Genomic DNA, 19,036 nt, shown 5'->3' with positions numbered 1-19,036 from the left:
TCACTGTGTTTCCTAGACTGGTCTCAAACTGCTGAGCTCAAGCTATCCTCCTGCCTGGGCCTCCCAAAGTGCCAAGATTATAGGTGTGAGCCACCATGCCCGGCCCCTTGGACAAGTCTTAAGCTTGTGTGAGCTTCAGTTTCTCACCTTGCAAATATGGTTAGTGATAGCAGCCCCCTCCTAGGCTGTGGTGAGGACTGCATGAGGAACGGTCACAGAGCTCAAATGTGTAATAAATGCTTCATCAATGTTCACTTAAGAAAAAAACAAGAGCGGATCACCTGAGGTCGGGAGTTCGAGACCAGCCTGGCCAACATGCAGAAACCCCATCTCTACTAAAAATACAAAATTAGCTGGGCATGATGGTACGTGCCTGTAATCCCAGCTACTTGGGAGGCTGAGGCAGGAGAATCGCTTGAACCCAGGAGGCAGAGGTTGTGGTGAGCCGAGATCGTGCCATTACACTCCAGCCTGGGCAACAAGAGCAAAACACTGTCTCAAAAAAAAAAAAAGAAAGAAAGAAAGAAAGAAAAAAAAGAAAAAGAAAATAAAGAAACAAGCAAACAAACAAAACAAGAGCCCCTTTGAGACAGGTTGGGAATGCTATGATAGTGTCATTTTTAGAGTTGAAGAAACGGAGGTTCAGAAAGGTGATGTGACTTGCGCCAGGTCGCCTGAATAATTGATGAGGGAGACTTGGGTTTCCATGTGATTCCACGTGACTGATAGCACACGCTCTGAACCCACAGCGCAGGACTCTGCTCACACTGGCTGCACTCACACTGGCTCCGCTATTCCTTGGCTATGTGATGCTGAGCAAGTCGTCACTGCTGCTGAGTCTTGCTTTTTCTTATCTGTAAGATAGGGCTGCCTGTCTCTTCTCAGAGTGCCCTTTGTGTCTCACGGCTTGGGGACTTTTTTCAGGGGTGAGAATAGGAAGCAGAAGCTATTTGAAGACAACCCGTCTTCCTGTCTTTTCCTGAGAACCTAAGTGCAGTGAGAAGGTTAGGCCACGTGGGTGGCAGGTGGGGAGAGAAGAGTGTCCATCTGCCATCCACAGCCAAGGGGAGAGGAGAGATTGTCCTTGGCTGGGAGGGGACCAGAGGTCATGGGCACCTGGACTCTGCTTTCTGGAGAGATGGTGGGACCTCTTGGGAAAGTCACTGGGTGATCCTGGATATCAAAATGAGACACAGTGGTTTCAGGTCTTACAAAGAATCTGGACTCCAGCATGCCAGGGAAGTGGGCAAGGCTGGACTTCAGACAGTCAAGCCCATCTGGGCAATGGCCATCCATCGTAGGAGGACCCAGGAGCCTCCGTCACACTTACGTTCTGTGTGTTCTCTGGGTCAATGTGCGTGGCTGGGGGTGGGAGTGAGGGAAGCTCAGTGCACTTGGACATTTCATTTCCTCCTAGCCCAACAGGATGAGGCTCAGAGTCCTATTGAATGTTATTTAATCTGAATAAAGGAAAGACCATTTTGTGCACACCTGAGGGCGTGCAGTAAGAGTGACTGGTACTGTAAAATGAGGAGGGAAGCGATGGGGCTGGCACTGGGGGGCTCTGCTTGACTGAGCCAGGCTGCCATTTTCCCGTCTTCACTGCCTTAGCCTGGCCTTAGCCGGCCAAAGGGTAAAGAATACGCTTCAGCTGCCCAGGGCAGGTGAGGGGATCTTTCTGGTAAGCCACAAGGTGGTTACAGAGCTGGGGCCAGGATTATTGGGACTCCACCTCCTGAGGTCTTCCTGAACTTCTCCCCAGCCACCATCCTGGCTTTCATGCTGCCAACATGTCTACTTGTCACTCATTCGAGGGAAAAGCAGCCAGGCCTCATTTTATCCTCATCTCAAATCCACAGCAAGAGCAGAGGGGGTGAAGATCAAACTCTCCACCACAGCCATTCCTGAGCCCTGTGCCGCTGCCCTCCCTGGGCTCGCATCAGACAGTCGACCCTGGCAACAAGCCTGTGAGTGACTGTCTCAGGCCCGTATTTCTCAGAAGAGGAAGCTGAGCGGTAAAGAAATGAGTGATTTGCCTGAGGCCATTGAGCTACCAGTGGCAGAGCTGGGATTCAGACCTGGACACTGACCCCAGGGCACACTGGAAGATATTGCTCTTCCCTCTGCTGAGTAGAACTTACTCCAAGACAGACCCCTGGCCTGCTGAGTCCAGTGTGCCCCTAACACTACCTCGTGGTCTCCCTATCTATAAAATGAGAGCACGGGACTCACCTGGTCATCTCAAAGGCCTCTGCCAGCCCTTGTCCTTTCCTGGCCCCCATCTACTGCTATAGTCCACACCTTGTAAGGGAGGATAGCCTGGTGTCTGAAAGGTGGGCATCGAAGCCAGAGTGCCTAGGCTCAAGCCAATACTCTCATTCAATGCCCGCATGATTTCAGGTGAGTCACCTAGCCTCCACCTATCAAGTGGGCCATAGTGATAGTGCCTACTGCATACGGCTGTTGTGAGGATTAAATAAATCAAACCACTAAAGGCTCTCAGGGCAGCGCTTGGCACACAGTAAGGTCATCTGTGTGTGTGTGTGTGTGTGATTCTTGTCTCTGTAATGAAATGAAACCCAAAGTCCTGATTCTTGGTCCTAGGAGGAGGATGCCAGCCCTGAGCGTTCCTGCGAATGGTCCTCCACAACGCCAGGTGTCCTGAAATGACATCTATCCCCTGCCCCAGACAGGCCCACCTGGCTTCTTGTGTCCCTAGAGGGAAGAGATAAGGTAAGAATACAGGTTTTGGCCAGGCGCAGTGGCTCACACCTGTAATCCCAGCATTTTGGGAGGCCAAGGTGGGCGGATCACCTGAAGTCGGGAGTTCCAGACCAGCCTGGCCAATATGGTAAAACCCTGTCTCTACTGAAAATACAAAAATTAGCCAGGTGTGATAGTGCACACCTGTAATCCCAGCTCCACGGGAGGCTGAGGCAGGAGAATCGCTTGAACCTGGGAGGCAGAGGTTGCAGTGAGCCGAGATCGTACCACTGTACTTTAGCCTGGTCAACAGAGCAAAACTCTGTCTCAAAAACAAACAAACAAACAAACAAACAAAAAACAAAAAAGCATACAGGTTTTGTGGAATGAGGAAGAAGCCTAAAATAAACAACAAAAAAAGCTACTTACGGTTGTGTTGTGGGTGACTGGACACCGGGAGCTGCCGGGGGCTGAGGAGTCCCAATTGTTTTCTGTCCTCTCCCAGGACCTGGCTCGGTGCCACTCAGAGCACCTGTTGAGTGCCACCCCAAAGCCAGCTTTCTCTTGCTTTTGTACTTTCTCACAGATGAGTGAGTGTGAGGAGGTCTGGCCTTCCGTGCCTGTTACCACTTCCCCTCCAGGTCCCTGGTGCCACAATGCTCTTGGCCCTGCGGTTGAGTCAGTCCTCTCTCACAACGAACTCTGGCCAGGGTGAGGCATGGGCCTAGACCCTGGAGTCAAAGGACTTGGGTTCTAATCCAGCCTCATTAAGATGTTGATTCACTTAACCTCCCTAAAGGCAAGTTTCTTTATCTGTAAAATGAGGATAATGCACCAGCATTATAATAGATCACCTAAAAGGACATGCCATTCCAATGCCTCTTCACCACTAGGCCAGAGCTTTGACATGCAAATACATACAGGTAGATTAACATAATGGGTGATGGGTCCTGGTGTGGGGCAATAGGGAGTGGTGGGGACTGTGGGTAATAAGGGGAACACAGGATCCAAGTGGAAAAGCCTGGCTGGAACTGAGAGACACCTGACCCTCTCCACTGGTCCAGCTGAGAAGTATCTGCCCCACACCCCAGACCCTGATCTGGGCCAGTGGAGAGGCGCAGGTACCTCTTAGTTCCAGCCAACCTTTTCTCCTTGGGAGTACAGGCAAACTGTCAGATGTTCCAAGCATTTGGAAGTTGTGCTGTATTTTCCAAGAGATACCGGAAATTTTGACTTGTGTGATAACTTCCTCTGTGTGTGTGTGTGTGTGTGTTGTTTGTTTGTTTTTGTTTTGAGACAAGTCTTGCTCTGTTGCCCAGGCTGGAGTACAATGGCGCGATCTCAGCTCACTGCAACCTCCGCCTCCTGGGTTCAAGCAATTCTCCTGCCTCAGCCTCCCAAGTAGCTGGGACTACAGGTGCGCGCAACCACCTCCAGCTAATTTTTGTAGTTTTAGTAGAGATGGGGTTTTGCCATGTTGGCCAGGCTAGTCTTGAACTCCTGACCTCAAGTGATCCGCCCACCTTGGCCTCCCAAAGTGCTAGGATTACAGGTGTGAGTCACCACGGCCAGCCGCTTCCTGATTATTTTATTTTATTTTTTTGAGGCAGGGTCTCTCCCTGTTGCCCAGGCTGCAGTACAGTGGCATGATCATAGTTCACTGCAGCCTCAACTTCCTGGGTTCCAGTGATCCTCCCACCTCAGCCTTCCAAGTAGCTGGCAGTACAAGCATGTGCCACCATACCCAGCTATTTGTTTAAAATTTTTTGTATAGATGAGGGTCTCACTATGTTGCCTAGGCTGGTTTTGAACTCCTGGGCTCAAGCAATCCTCCCGCCTCAGTCTCCAAAAGTGTTGGGATTACAGGCATGAGCCACCATGCTCAGCCAGTTGCCAATTTTAGAATGTAAAGCCCAAAGTCACACCTTTAAAAAATGATATGTGAGTCAAACAAAACATTATCTTCAGTTTATATTTATTAGGGAGTGTATCCCTAATGTTCAGTCCTGGGCTGGACATAAATACTCAGGTATGGTATCTGATACAGTTCCAGTGTCCTCATATCCACTATCAGATAAAATATTTAATGAGACGCCATTATATTCTAAGGATACAGAGATGATTATGGCAAAGTTTTTGCCCTTGTAAACTCATGGCCTATGATTATCTCATCAGATTCTCTCACTAACTGCTCCCCACACCCCAGACCCTGATCTGGGCCAATGAAGAAAGATTTTGCCCCTGAGGTAGAGTTGCAAGATTCTTTAAGTAAAAAATAAACACAACAATAGTTGAGACATTCAGGCACTAAAAATTACTTGTTGCTTATCTGTGATTAGAATACTTATCTGGGCGTGGTGGCTCATGTCTGTTATCCCAGCACTTTGGGAGGCAGAGGCAGATGGACTGCCTGAGCTCAGGAGTTCAAGACCACCTTGGGCAACATGGTGAAACCTCGTCTCTACTAAAATACAAAAAATTAGCTGGGCGTGGTGGTGCACAGTTGTAGTCCCAGCTACTCGGGAGGCTGAGGCACGAGAATTGCTTCAGCCACAGAGGCGGAGGTTGCAGTGAGCGAGATCGCCTTACTGTACTCCAGCTTGGGCTCCAGAGTGAGACTCTGTCTCAAAAAAAAAGAAAAAGAATGTAACCAGGCATTCTCTGTCTTATCTGGCAACACCACCCAGAGGGGATACTTGGCAATATCTGGAGACATTTTTGGTTGTCACAACCTGGAGGAGGAATTCTACTGACACCTGCTAGGTAGAGGCCAGGAATGCTGCTAGCCATTCTGCAATGCACAGGACAGCCCTATAGCAAGGAAATATCCAGCTCAAAATGCTAACATGCGAACCCTGGTCTGTACCTAGTCCTGACTCCTTCAGTGCAAAGCCATTGCTGGGAAGGGCCTTTAATTTGATCATTAGTCCCTTTGGGAAATGGAACAGTAACAGCCTCCAGCCCTTGCATTTCTCCCAAGAGCAAGACATTGGTGGTGAGGAATGGGACAGAGAGCCCCAGGTGCCAAGAAAGAGGAAAAGAAGACCAGAAGGAGCTGGGGACTGGGGGCCGCCTGCAGCCTGCATCAGACTCCTGTCTGGGCTGGAATTGGAGACCCAGGGGTGAGCTGGAAGAGATCTAGCAGATACTTCCACAATCCTGAATCCTAGACCTCTGGCCTTGAGAAAGCCCCACATGGGGAAGAAGAGTGAGGCTGTCCCTAAACGCCTGGTCCTCCATTGCAGCCCGAAGCATGTAATTGGAGGTCGAAGGCATGAATGAGTGAAGGAATGAATGAATGAAGGAAGAAAGAAAAGAAGTTACTGAAAGTTCAAGTGGAAGGAACACTAGGAAGCTGAGTTTTTGTGTAGTCTCTGCCATTGCCTGGCTCAGCAACAAGTTACTTCCTGTATCTGTTCTCAATTTCTCCATTCCTGAAATGAGGAAGTTGGAGATAACAGGTGCCCCTGAAACGCCTGAGTGCATCGAAGTCACCCATAGGGCCTGTTAAAACACAGATTGGGGCCAGGCGAGGTGGCTCATGCCAGTAATCCCAGCATTTTGGGAGGCTGAGACGGGAGGAGGTCATGCTTGAGCTCAGGAGTTTGAGGTTACAGTGAGCTCTAATCATGCTACTGCACTCCAGGCTGGGTGACAGAGAGAGAACCTTGACTCTTAAAAACAAAACCCCAAAACACAGATTGCTGGGCCCCACTCCTAGAGATAATGTTTCAGTATTTTGGGGTGGGGCCCAAGAATCTGCACGTCTAACTAATTCCCAGGGGAGGCAGATGGTGTCGGTCCATGGACTCCCTGTGGGCAGCACTGGACAAGAGGATCAAGAAGGAAGCTTCAGGATCTCTAAGTCCCCTGGGCAGGGCTGATGGGCCCACAGAGGAAGTCTGTTTTCTTTTCTCCCTGGGAGGGCCAGGAGCATTTGTAGGTGAGGGTTTAGCAGATGGTTTTCTCGGCTCCTTGGGTAGAGCTGGCCTCAGCAGCCCTTGTACTGTGAGATGCCGCCATCCACAGGATGGATCTACCCCGTGCTGGGGCCGAGTGCTGTCATATTGAGGGTCTGATCTGAGGAGGAACATTCCTGAGAGGTATACTTTTCCTGTCAGGCCACAGGGAAGCCGTCTTTGCACTGTCTGAACCAACTTACCCTAAGATGATTCAAAGCCGGGCATGGTGGCTCCCATTTGTAATCCCAGGACTGTGGGAGACCGAGGAGGAAGGGTTGCTGGAGCCCAGGAGTTCGAGACCAGCCCAGGCAACATAGCAAGACCCCGTCTCTACAAAAAATAAAAAATTAGCTGCGCATGGCGATGTATGCCTGTACTTACAGCTACTCAGGAGGCTGAGGCAGGAGGATCATGTGAGCCCAGGAGATCAAGGCTGCAATGAACCATGATCTGCACCACTGCACTCCAGCTTGGGTGATGGAGCAAAAAAAAAAAAAGATTATTCAGTTTTCAGTGTACATGTTGGTGCCTGAATTAACTTGGGAAAATAAAATAAAACGTATCTGCAATCATATGGGATAACATATTTTCACCAAAACTGTTGTTATGTTTTGCCTTTTAAACCCTGCTATACAGTATTCCTTTTAGAATTAATTAATTTTTTAGAATTGTCAAAAATTGTATCCATTTAACATGTACAATGTGATGTTCTGTAATATACATATACATCCTAGAATGGCTAAATTGAACCAATAAGCATATGCATTACCTCACATACTTATTTTTGTGGTGAGAACACTTAAAATCTACTCTCTATCGTTTCAAGAATATAATCCATTGGGCCAGGTGGGGTGACTCATGCCTGTAATCCCAACACTTTGAGAGGCCAAGGCAGGCAGATTGCTTGAGGTCAGGAGTTCGAGACCAGCCTGGCAAACATAATGAAACCCCATTTCTACTAAAAAATAGAAAAATTAGTCGGGTGTGGTGGTGGGTGCCTATAATCCCAGCTACTCAGGAGGCTGAGGCAGGAGAATTGCTTGAACCTAGGAAGCAGAGGTGGCAGTGAGCTGAGATTGCGCCACTGCACTCCAGACTGGGCAACGGAGCAAGACTCTGTCTCAAAAAAAAAAAAAACAAAAAACAAAAAACAAATCTATCAGACCCAAATTTTGCCCATTTGTCAGGCCTTTTTCCCCCCAATTATGAAAGTAAACAGAAGCAGGCCGGGTGCGGTGGCTCACGCCTGTAATCCCAGCACTCTGGGAGGCCGAGGCAGGCAGATCACTTGAGGTCAGGAGTTCGAGACCAGCCTGGCCAACATGGTGAAACCCCATCTCTAATAAAAATACAAAAATTAGCCGGGCATGGTGGCGGGCACCTATAATTCCAGGTACTCAAGAGGCTGAGGCAGGAGAATCGCTTGAACCCGTGGGGCAGAAGTTGCAGTGAGCCGAGATTGTGCCACTTCACTCCAGCCTGGGCGACAGAGCGAAACTCCGTTTCAGAAAAAAAAAAAGAAAAAAAAGAAAAGAAAGAAAGTAAACAGAAGTAACCAACATGTGCCACGTCAAAAAGGAAGCAAAGTAAGGCTTATAACGTGACCATTTCGTAGATTAGAAAGCATCTGTATATAAAGAGTATAACATATTTCACAAGGACACATTTAAAGTTAAGGATACTTATCCACCCAGAGGTACCCCAGAGGAGAGTTACTTTTGGTGCTGCGGGAAATGGGAGGAAACGGGATAAAAGAAATTCAGTCCAGCTGGGTATTGTGGCTCATGCCTGTAATCCCAGCACTTTGGGAGGCTGAGGTGGGCAGATCACGAGGTCAAGAGATCAAGACCATCCTGGCCAACACGGTGAAACCTTGTCTCTACTAAAACAAAAACTAGCCAGGTGTGGTTGCATGCACCTGTAGTCCCAGCTACTTAGGAGGTGGAGGCAGGAGAATTGCTTGAACCCAGGAGGCAGAGGCTGCAGTGAGCCGAGATCACGCCACTGCACTCCGGCCTGGCGAGAGAGCAAGACTCCATCAAAAAAAAAAAAAAAAAAAAAAAAAAAAAAAAATTCAATCAATTGATGAGCCAATTCCACAGGAGGGGCCTTGGACAGAATCCATGATGGCACGTCGTAGACAGCAGGGGGCTTAAAGGCAAAAAACCCACCAAAGATCTCCCTGAAAAACTCAACATTCTTATTTCAGACATTTTGGAAAACTTCTTTCTACTTTTTTTTTCTTCCCCTAACCTCAATGCCCATCAACGCTATGGAAAACTTTGAAGGAAGAAAACAAAAATGCTTCCTGATCTCACCACAGGGAGGCAGCTGCTGCTGACTTTTAGATGTGTTTCTTTCTGGGCTGACACAATTTCAGGCCAGAGATATTGAGGAACCCAGGCTGGGCCGTGGGGGCAGAGGACAGAACGCAGTGGAAGAGATGAATTAGAGGGTTGATTAATAGAACCAGAACTTGGGGCCAAACTTGGGGCTTCCAGTGTCTGAAAACTGCCAGGGCCGAGCACGTGACTATTTCTTTAGAACTGCCCTTTGCCTTTGTGCGCAGCCATAGCCCAGCCCCTGCCCAGCCCCAGCAGTAAACAGTCAATTCTATAAATAACCATGTGGGCAGAGGCCAAGGCAGATCTGAGCCTACCAGGCCCCGGGACCTGAGAGCATTTAGTGATTGCCTTGACTCTCACCACAGGGCTCAGCCAGTGGTACAAGCACAGGGCAATAACGTTCCCCTCTCCAAAAGAGTACTGTGGCAGGCAGCTTTGGTAGCAGAAGATTAGATTTGGATTTTCCAGCTTCCATGAGAAGCAACATAGCACGAGGATTGAGAGTCTAGGCTCTGAACCAGAGGGACCTGGGCCTCTGTTCCCAGTTTGCCATGGAATAGCTGCATGACTTAATTTTCTTGAATTTCAGTTTTTCCATCTAGTAATACCACCTAGCAATTACATACAAAAAAAAAAGAAAAAATGGAAAACACCATATAAACATCAGGGGTTGGTGTAAACAAGGTAAATAAGATAAATATAGATGCTGTCACTGATAAACACTCTCTTTTAGCAAACTTTAGTTAGGTTCCTCTGTCTTTTCAATTAGAACTTGAACTTGGCTCTGTCCTGTCTTTGGTCTGCCCAGCTCAGTCCTAGCAAAAAATCCTGCTAAGTCATTGCCCTACCCTGGATATCTGATCAAGTTCTTCATCCCCCACCTTTGATGTGTATGTCCTGGGCCTGCCTTTAGCAAGAACCTTGTTAAGTCTATTTAACAAGAATCTCCCTATTCTTGACATCTCCTCTTAGTGATGTTAAAATTTATAGGAGGCTATTGATTTGAACTGAGCTTCCTGCATGAGGCCCAAGAGAACAGACTGAAATGGAGTTCCTTGTGCTGAAGCCCACGCTACCAAGCCAAAACTAAGCTGTTTATCTGACCTTCTGAGAAACCAGGAGAGAGCCAGATAAACACCAAACCTCCAAACAAGCCAATTTTAGCGGGCATGATAATCAAGTTCTCTCAGCTTTTTAAAAACTGTTTTTTTTTTTTTTTTTTTTTTTGAAACGGAGTCTTACTCTGTCACTCAGCTGGAGTGTGGTAGCATGATGTCAGTTCATTGCAACCTCCATCTTTTGCAAGTGATTCTCCTGCCTCAGCCTCCCAAGTAGCTGGGACTATAGGCATGCACCACCATGTCCAGCTAATTTTTTTTTTTTGCATTTTTAGTAGAGACGGACTTTCATCGTGTTGGCCAGGCTGGTCCTGAACTCCTGACCTCAAGCAATCAGCCTGCCTCAGCCTCCCAAAGTACTGGGATTACAGGCATGAGTCACTGTGCCCGGCCTGCTTTTTAGAAATTTTAAGGCCCGGCGTGGTGGCTCACGCTTGTAATTCCAGTACTTTGGGAGGCCAAGGAGGGCAGATCACGGGGTCAGGAGATTGAGACCAGCCTGGCCAACATGGTGAAACACTGTCTCTACTAAAAGTACAAAAATTAGCTGGGCGTGGTGCTGCGTGCCTGTAATCCCAGCTACTTGGGAGGCTGAGGCAGGAGAATCACTTGAACCTGGGAGGTGGAGGTTGTAGTGAGCTGAGATCATGTCACTGAACTCTAGCCTGGTGATAGAGCAAGACTCTGTCAAAAATAAATAAATAAATAAATAAATAAATAAATACCTTTAAAGTTTTATTTTTTATAGAGACAAGGTCTCACCATGTTGGCCAGGCTGGTCTCGAACTCCTGGCCTCGAGTGATCCTCCCGTCCCGGTCTCCCAAGGCACTAGGATGAGAGATATGAGCCACCACACCTGGCCCATGTTCCCTCTGCTTTAACCTTTACTAGGAAAAGAATCCCCCTTTTGTTCTCTGTTTCTGCTTTCCCCGCCCCCTTTCTGTCTATAAAACTAAAAATCTTCTGATTGGTTCACGGGAACACTTACTCCATTTTACAGAATAAGGTGTTGCTCTATTCTAGAATCGCAAATAAATGCCAATTAAGATCTTTAAATTTGTTGTAATTTTATTTGTTTATTTATTTATTTTGAGACGGAGTGTTTCATTCGCCCAGGCTGGAGTGCAGTGGCACAATCTCGGCTCACTACAACCTCCACCTCCCGGGCTCAAGCGATTCTCCTGCTGCAGCCCCCTGAGTGGCTGGGTTTACAGGCATGTGCCACCACTCCCGGGTAATTTTGTATTTTCAGTAGGGAAAGGTTTTACTGTGTGGGCCAGCCTGGTCTCAAACTCCTGACCTCAGGTGATCTGCTTGCCTGGGCCTCCCAAAGTGCTGGGATTACACACCAGGCATGAGCCACCACCACACCTGGCCAATGTGTTGTAATTTTGTCTTTTGATAGTAAATTCCACCCACAGACCCCCTCACTGTGCTCCCCAGCTATAAATTCCCACTTATCCGTGTCGTATTTGGAGTTGTGTCTGATTCCCCCATCCGTTGCAACACCCCTACTGCAATAGTCTTAAAGTTTTCTTCACCATTTTAACAAGTTTCAGGATAATTTTCCTTTCACATCTCCAATCTGAACAAAAAATATCAAAGTTAACCCAGGAGAAAATCCATGTCAGGCAGTAAAATCCCACACTCCCATTGTAAATTCCATACTCTCCCAGTACCTGGCACAAATGTCCAATCCATGATTCAACAAATGCTCAGAGAGTATTTGTTGAGTGAGTAATTGCTGAGTGTCCCTGGGATGGCAAAAATAATGGGAGCCATAGTGTCTGGGAGGTGGGTCTGATCTGTTCCTTTAGCTCTGGAAGGTGGGATGGTGTGGGGAGACAGGACACTGGGAGTAAGAAACCCCAGTGTCCAATCCCAGCCCCATCCTAACTCTCTATAAGCCTCAGTCCCCTTATCTGTGAAAAGAACAGGCTGGGTTTGGTAAGAGTTAAAACTTTTTTTTTTCTTACCTGCAATCCATGAAAGATTCATTTTATATTATGACTCAATACACATATAAGGCCGGGAGCAGTGGCTGACACCTGTAATCCCAGCACTTGGGGAGGCTGAGGTGGGAGGATCACCTGAGGTCAGGAGTTCGAGACCAGCCTGGCCAACAAGGAGAAACCCTGTCTCTACTAAAAATACAAAAATTAGCCAGGTGTGGTGGTGCATGCCTGTAGTGCCAGCTACTTGGGAGGCTGAGGCAGGAGAATTGCTTGAAACTGGGAGGCGGAGGTTGCTATGAGCTGAGATCACGCCACTGCACTCCAGGCTGGATGACAGAGTGAGACTCCATCTCAAAAAACAAAACAAAACCAAAACCACATATAATATTTACATACTGTATGTAAAATTGCAACTTCAGTTTCATGAAACCAATAATTCTTACTATATGGGTTACACTCTGATATTTTCCTTCTTATTTTATTCAGTTCTAATTAATTCTGTTTTATTTAAATATGTCATTTGTAGCCAAAGAAATCATTTTTATTACACACCAATGGATCACAAGCTGAAAATACTTATTAGAGGGCCTCTTTTCTAGGTCTGGAATTCTAACCTGCCCGCATATTTCCACCTCTGCAGCTTTGATCCTCTTAGCCTGCAGTGCCCTCTGCCTCCTGCTTATCAGTTTGGTCTTGACTCCTTCTTCCAGGCCCAACATAAGTCCTTTTTCCTCCAGGATATCTTCCCAGCTTGTCACAAGTCCCATTTCTCAGTCAGTTTTTGTTTTGTTTCCTTAAATTGCTGTATCTGTCAATTAGCCAGCAGGTATTTATTTGTCTGTTTATGTGTCTAGAACTGTGCTTGGAGGAGGAGTCAAAAAGTCCTAAGATGCGTTCCAGGGCCCAGGTGCTGAGTTGGAGTGACCAGCAGGACACAGAGGACAGGGGACATGAGAAGGTAGCCCATTATGGGGTGCAACCTCCTGGAGGAAGAGGGACACGGAAGAACCTGTCTTCCACTTCCCACTCCCATCCTTGCAAGGGTTCAGAGACGTGGAGGGAGGGCAAAGACAGTTAGGACTAAGGACAAAACAGAGCGCAAAGGGGCTAGGGGCGGCAGGAGGAGCCGTTTTGTGGACAAAGAGAAGTCAGAGTCCAGGGCCCCAACACAGGGGTTAAAACAAATGGGTCAGAAGGAGGCGCTTCATGCTGCTGGACCAGCTGGGTCACCGGAGACAGCAACTGCAGCAAAGTCTGCAGCTGCAGTTTCCACTCTGAGCAGATGCCAAAGCATCCAACTGGCTGGGCACTCCCAACTCTAGCTGGCTGGAGAAGCTGTGGATAGGTTTGAACTTCCAGGAAAAGTTGACTGAACGACTTCATGGTTTTACATCACAGGCTGAACAGTGACAAAGATTCCTTGATCAAACTCTACTCAGGCCTTGAACTTTTCTTTTTTTCTTTCTTTCTTTCTTTCTTTCTTTCTTTCTTTCTTTCTTTCTTCTTTCTTTCTTTCTTTCTTTCTTTCTTTCTTTCTTTCTTTCTTTCTTTTCTTTCTTTTCTTTCTTTCTTTCTTTCTTTCTTTCTTTCTTTCTTTCTTTCTTTCTTTCTTTCTTTCTTTCTTTCTTCCCTTTCTTCCCTTTCTTCCCTTTCTTCCCTTTCTTCCTTTCTTCCTTTCTTCCTTTCTTTCCTTCCTTCCTTCCTTCCTTCCTTCCTTCCTTTCTTTCTTTCTTTCTTTCTTTCTTTCTTTCTTTCTTTCTTTCTTTCTTTCTTTCTCTCTTTCTTTCTTTCTCTCTTTCTCTTTCTCTTTCTCTTTCTCTTTCCCTTCCTTCCTTCCTTTCTTTCTTTCTCTTTCTCTTTCCCTCCCTCCCTCCCTCCCTCCCTTCCTTCCTTCCTTCCTTTTTTCTTTCTTTCTTTCTTTCTTTCTTTCTTTCTTTCTTTCTTTCTTTCTTTCTTTCTTTCTTTCTTTCTTTCCTTCCTTCCTTCCTTCCTTCTTTCTTTCCTTCTTTCCTTCTTTCCTTCTTTCTTTCTTTCTTAGATGGAGTTTCGCTCTTGTTTCCCAGGCTGGAGTGCAATGGCACGATCTTGGCTCACACAACCTCCACCTCCCGCGTTCAAGTGATTCCCTTGCCTCAGCCTCCTGAGTAGCTGGGATTATAGGCATGTGCCACTACACCCGGCTACTTTTGTATTTTTCATAGAGATGGGGTTTCTCTATGTTGGTCAGGCTGGTCTCGAACTCCTGACCTCAGGAGATCCTCCCGCTTCAGCCTCCCAAAGTGCTGGGATTACAGGCAAGAGCCGCCACGCCGGGCCTAGCCTTGAACTTTTCAAGGAGACCTTGACTTCTGTGTTCATCTCTGCATTGGTCAATGTTAGCAAGAATCCTGTGAAGTTGATTTAGCTAGAATCTCCTGTCCTCCATGTCTGATCACCCTCAATATCTGATAGGCTCCTTCATCCTCCACCACCTCCCAGGTGACATCTGATCGTCCTGACTTGCCTTCAGCCCGGATGTTAGGTTGGCCTAGCCAGGAGTCCCCCTCCCCTTACTTCTGATGTATCCTCTTAGTAATTTTTCATCCAGTGATCCCCACCCTGCTCCTTGGCTTTAAATTTCCACTTGCTGATTGTGTATGCGGAGTTGGGTCCAATCTGTCTCCCCCACTGCAAAACCCCATTGAAGTTGTCTTTATACCTGTCATGATGCCCCCCTTGAATAAACGCTTCCTTACCATCTTGAATGAGTGTCACTAATAATTTTGTCTTTAACAATAGCTTGCAGGACCCATAAAAGGGTATAGCCGAGAGTCAACAACCGGGGGTTCGGGAGATCCTTGGATGGATGAGGAAGCAATGGTGGAGGAAAGACCGGATCAGAGACCAAGTTCTAGTTCTGGCACTGCCTCATTTTGCCATGTGGCCTTGAACAAGTGTGAGCCTCAGATTCTTCTCCTACAAAAGCAGAGGATGGGAGAGATCATCCTGCTCTGACTTTCATGTGGGAATGAATTAGACATAACTCCTGCCCTCAATCTGTTTATAGTCCAGTTGGGAAGGTGAAGCATTGGCTGAACTGGGTCATAACACTTAGCCCCAAGTGGCTGGTTCTGGTGTATAGTCAATACTGAGTGTAATGTTTACTGAATAAATGAAAGGAATATGCTAATAAACCTCCTCACTGAACCCTGACTGTATACCAGACACAAAGTTAAACTTTTCACAAATATTTTCTCATTTAACCCTCACAACACTTAGCAGTAAGGATTATATATCTATATTGTGTTACACGTTCAAATATAACATAATATTCACCAGGAAGTAAGTAAGAGGAGCTCTAGGTGTTTTGGGTAAGACCAAGTTCACCATCCTCTGTACTCCGGACTCTAATCTTCATATGGTCCTATAAGCCAGGAGGCAAATCTTCTCCCACCTCACTGCAGAATTCCTGTTCTCAGACTCATTTTATTTTTAAAATTTTTATTTATTTATTTATTTATTTATTTATTTATTTATTTATTTCAGATGTAGTCTCACTCTGTCACCCAGGCTGGAGTGCAGTGGCACTATCGCAGCTCACTGCAGCCTCCGTCTCCTGGGTTCAAATGATTTTCCTGCCTCAGCCTCCTGAGTAGCTGGGATTATAGGCTGGCATTACACCACACCCAACTAATTTTTGTATTTTTAGTAGAGATGGGGTTTTACCATGTTGGCCAAGCTGGTCTTGAACTCCTGACCTCCGGTGATCCACTGGTCTTGGCCTCCCAAAGTACTGGGATTACAGTGTGAGCCTCTGCGCCTGGCCCCCTACTCATTTAATATTTCTCCAAAGCATTTATCATCACATGACACCTACTGTGTGTTTCTTTTTCTTCCTTTTTTTTTTTTTTTTGAGACAGAGTCTCACTTGTCCCCCAGGCTGGAGTGCAGTTGTGTGATCTCAGCTCACTGCAAGCTGCGCCTCCTGGGTTCATGCCTTTCTCCTGCCTCAGCCTCTGGAGTAACCAGGACTACAGGCACCCGCCACCACATCCAGCTAATTTTTTGTATTTTTAGTAGAGACAAGGTTTCACTGTGCTAGCCAGGCTGGTCTCGATCTCCTGACCTCGTGATCCGCTGGCCTCAGCCTCCCAAAGTGTTGGGATTACAGGCATGAGTCACCATGCCCAGCCAACACCTACTGTATATTTCATTTGTTCATTTGTCTGTTCCTCCTTCCTAAAATATAAACTTCATGATGGCAGGAATCTATATATATTTTGGTCACTTTACGTCCCCTGTGTCTAGAACAGTGTTGGTACATCCCAAAATTAGGTGTTCAACATCCATTAGGTGCTCAACTAATATTTGTTGAATGAATAAATGAATAGACAAATGAAGGAAGTAGGTGAGTGTCAGAAAAGTTAAACAAAGCAAACTTACCCAATATTATCCAGCCAGCACATGGCACAGTTGGAATTCAAACCTAGAATTGGGACAGGCTTGGAGTCAATCCATCTAACCACTTAACGATAATTGTCTCATTCATTCAAACAAAAATTAGGATCTCACTCTGTCCCCCAGGCTGGAGTGCAGTGGTGTGATCTCAGCTCACTGCAAGCTCCGCCTCCCGGGTTCACGCCTTTCTCCTGCCTCAGCCTCTGGAGTAACTGGGACTATAGGCGCCAGCCACCACATCCAGCAAATTTTTTGTATTTTTAGTAGAGACTAATTCCTGATGGACTCTATTCTAGGCACTGGGGGTATAGCAGGGATGAAAACAGACAAAATCCTTGCCCTTGTTGTGCTTGCTTCTTAGCATTGTCCCATATTAAAAGAGATGTAGTTTTGTAAGATTGGGATGCAAGGCCCATGTGCCGACATACCTGATACCTTATGTATCAATGGCAGACATAACTAATGGATCAAGACCCTTATTCCTGCCCAGCCCAGATTCTGCTCATGATCTTTCTCTACTCAGCACTCCAGGCTGACACTCAGCTGACTGGAGTTGGCACCAAAATAACCCCTGTTGGTCATGTGTGAATAGGTGTTGTCTCTTCAATAAGGGCATGAATCCCAACCCTGCACTGTGCAGCCAGGACCTCTGGGACCACAAGTGGAAGTTCCATAGCTGGAATAGGACTTGGGGTTCCTTCCCACTGGCCCCAGACAATGTTTGCCTTGTTCCTTTCCCCAGCCCCTCTGACCTGTCCTGGGGACATGAAGAGCACAGAGCTTAGCCAAGGTACAGACTCAAAAGCCTTGAAGGCAGCCTGGTTATGCTGATCCCGGGAGGGCAAGCTGGTTAAGGAATGGGCATAGGCTCTGGAATGGGTAGTTATGGGTTCGAATCATGGGTTCTGCACTCCTTCACATGAATTTGGGCAAGTCACTGCACCATTCTGAACCTTAGCTTCCTCACGTGTTAAACATGGGGATGATGCATTTATTTCAAAGGGTTGACCTGAAGATTAGGTGAAATCATCTATATAAGGGACCTGCCTTAGTGTTTGGAGAGCAATAGGCACTCAACAAATGTTGCACGAGTGAACAAATGAGCACCTGAGGGACTGAATGAATTAGAGTTATGGCAGGAAAGGTAGACACAAAAGCACACCTGGCGGGTTGTATTTTCCAAAGATAACCTGAGAAGACTTTTGAGACCATTTCAACCACAGAGTATGTCAGAGTGATAATTTTTTTTTAAAGACAGAGTCTTGCTGTGTTTCCCAGGCTGGAGTGCAGTCGGTATGCACAGGCATGATCATAGTGCACTGTAGCCTCAAACTCTTGGACTCAAGCGATCCTCCTGCCTCAGCCTCCCTAGCAGCTGGAACTACAGGGGCATGCCACCACGACTGGCCTATGTGACTTTCTAGGCTAGAAATGCTTGCTCTTGGAGCCCACAGTTACTGTGTAAGCAGCCTGACCGCCCTGAGGCTGCCATGCTGTGAGGAAGCTCAAACTCGTTCACATGGAGAGACCACAGGGAGAGCTCTGAGAGTAAATGAAGGCAGAGCTATGCCCATCCAGCTCCGTCCACCATCCACCGCCAGCAACCACAAGAGAGACCCCAAGTTACACCACACAGGCAATCCCTTTCTGAATTCCTGACCCTCTGAAACCTTGAAAGAAGATGAAATGATTGTTGTTGCTTTAAGCCACTAAATTTTGGAGCAATTACTCTTGAGTAACAGAATTTGTACAGTGTGTTTGGGAACACAGAAGAGGGAGCAATCAAAAGTAATTGAACGTTCAGCCAGGTGCGGTGGCTCACACCTGTAATCCCAACAGGGAGGCCAGGCAGGAGGATCACCTGAGGTCAGGAGTTTGAGACCAGCCTGGCCAACATGGCAAAACCATGTCTCTACTAAAAATACAAAAATTAGCTGGGTGTGGGGTGGCATGCATCTATAATCCCAGCTACTTAGGCAGCTAAGGCTGGAGAATCACTTCAACGCGGGAGACAGAGGTTGCAGTGAGCCGAGATCACGCCACTGCACACCAACCTAGGTGACACAGTGAGACACCATCTCAAAAAAAGAAGAAAAAAAAAAGGTGTTGAACATTCAATGTGAAGAAAGAAATTACACTAATACATTGAGTAGGATACCCAATAAACTGAGTTGCTGTTGAAAATAATCCTTAGATGAAGGCTTTCACATACAGCAGCTCAAAGAAAGTCTCCATTCCATGTTATCTTAGGAAGCCTCTCTGGATCTCCACTCCTCCCACTTCCTACGCTTCCTCCCCAGCCCCTGGGTCAGGTCCTGGACTCCCATAGCTTTCAGGCTTTTAAACAACAGAGCGAGCACTGGACTTGGAGCCAGAAGTCTTGGGCTCAAGCCCTGCCTCACTGCTTACTAGCTGAATAATTCTGGGCAAATATGTTGAACTAGTCATACCTCAAATATGTTGGACTAGTCACACCTAGTCACACCCCCATTTAGGAAATGGAGATGTCATAAAT

At 46.9% G+C, this 19,036-nt stretch overlaps 1 protein-coding gene across 4 annotated transcripts in view; it reads right to left on the bottom strand.

The window, feature by feature from the left end:
• Window positions 1-3,289, bottom strand: part of CNR2 (cannabinoid receptor 2) — a 46,139-nt gene extending 42,850 nt beyond the window's left edge. For all 4 annotated transcript variants that reach the window (XM_073007701.1, XM_007980055.3, XM_073007702.1 and 1 more), the window contains exon 1: window positions 3,133-3,289. The gene's annotated coding sequence lies outside the window, so the exon portion shown is untranslated. The remainder of the gene's footprint in view (window positions 1-3,132) is intronic.
• Between the last annotated feature and the right edge of the window lie 15,747 nt (window positions 3,290-19,036).

Source organism: Chlorocebus sabaeus, chromosome 20 (genome assembly GCF_047675955.1).
Source record: "Chlorocebus sabaeus isolate Y175 chromosome 20, mChlSab1.0.hap1, whole genome shotgun sequence".
NCBI classification, from domain to species: domain Eukaryota; kingdom Metazoa; phylum Chordata; class Mammalia; order Primates; family Cercopithecidae; genus Chlorocebus; species Chlorocebus sabaeus.
Note: the sequence above shows the minus strand (reverse complement) of the source record. Positions and strands in the feature narration are given on the sequence as shown.